Source organism: Monopterus albus, unplaced genomic scaffold, assembly GCF_001952655.1.
Source record: "Monopterus albus unplaced genomic scaffold, M_albus_1.0 scaffold282.1, whole genome shotgun sequence".
NCBI classification, from domain to species: domain Eukaryota; kingdom Metazoa; phylum Chordata; class Actinopteri; order Synbranchiformes; family Synbranchidae; genus Monopterus; species Monopterus albus.
This window is the reverse complement of record NW_018128162.1, coordinates 205,380-206,798: the sequence shown is the minus strand read 5'-3', so window position 1 is coordinate 206,798 and position 1,419 is coordinate 205,380.

Here is a 1,419-nt window from a genome sequence, read left to right as displayed (position 1 = left end):
TTCATGTAAGACATGCAAAAATTAATAAGTCCTGTCATTTTACCAGAAGGACAAACACTATCGTTATTTATTTCATGTTCATCACATTATTCTTGTTTGCAGGGCCTGCTCCGAAAATTATTCCTTTGTCTGTCACCTTACAGCTGAAAGTGAGTTTGACGTTATTCTCTCATTACAGACTTCAGTCAACAATTCTTAAAGCCATGATCAATTATTACAATGCAACAGAGAAAACAGCACATATTCACACATTTGACAACACCTCCTAAGTGTACATACTCACCCACTTAGACAAGCACACACACACACACACACAGGCTACATGCAGCACATTCATACACTTCTTTGTAGATAAGCAGCTATTGTGATGATTCTTTGAATGCTTTGTAGTGTCTGTGTGTAATCAGTCACCCACCAACATTTGTGAGTGTGTGGTGTTTTAATATAACAGTCAAACATTTATTCATTTGGTAATAAGACAGTTTTATCATTAAACTTGCAGCAGTGCTGGTTTCCTTTTCTTTTTGCCTGTTCCTGACAGACAACACTAGCTTTCAACAAAGATTCACTGACTTCTAGGAGATTTAACAATGACTAGTTTTACACTTAACATAACTGCTTTCTAGCAGATGTGGGAGTAAGTCACAAATGTGCAAGTCACAAGCGAGTCTTAACCTTCAAGTCTCAAGCAAGTCCCAAGTTACTGTGGTGAGAATTGAGTCAAGTACCCTCCTATTCAAGCAAGTCACAAATACAAATTTTCTGATGATTTGATAATGTTATGTGAATATCATGTATTTAAGTGAAACATTCACAAACTTTCTCTGGTTGTTACTTGTGCATTCACAGGCTATAAACTAACCTTAGCTATTAAATAAAAAGGCGGCCTTTCACGGTTATCAGAAACTCTTCTTAACAAAATGTGTAATCAGTTCAAAGCCAAGTCTAACAGCTTAAGTTTAACATTAGCTTTCTAGTTAAGGTGTGACCAGCCAATGGGTTAGCTAACAGCTGAAATGACATGTTCACATACTTACCATTCTTTATGCATTTTGCAGTGACAGATGAAGTTGGATGTTGCCGTGGTCATGTTGCTGATTTTTGCGCTGCAGACTTTGCATACCACTGTTCTCTTCTTACTACTCATCGACAACATAATCCTTGAATCCAATTTATTGTTTTTGGACTAGGCCTCTCCATGATAGCTGCACCCTGCACTCTGCGTTTCCCTCTGCTGGTCAGCTGAATTCTGGTAAGTTGCCAGGTTTGCACGCATTGCACTAGGAATCACCCAATTGTGTTTCAAAAAAAAAAAAGAAAAAAGAACACAGCTTCCCAATATCTAGACAAATATTTAATTATAAAACAGTGAAGTAATTTTGTGTCATCTGTCTCAAGCCTAAGTCAAGTCTCAAGTTT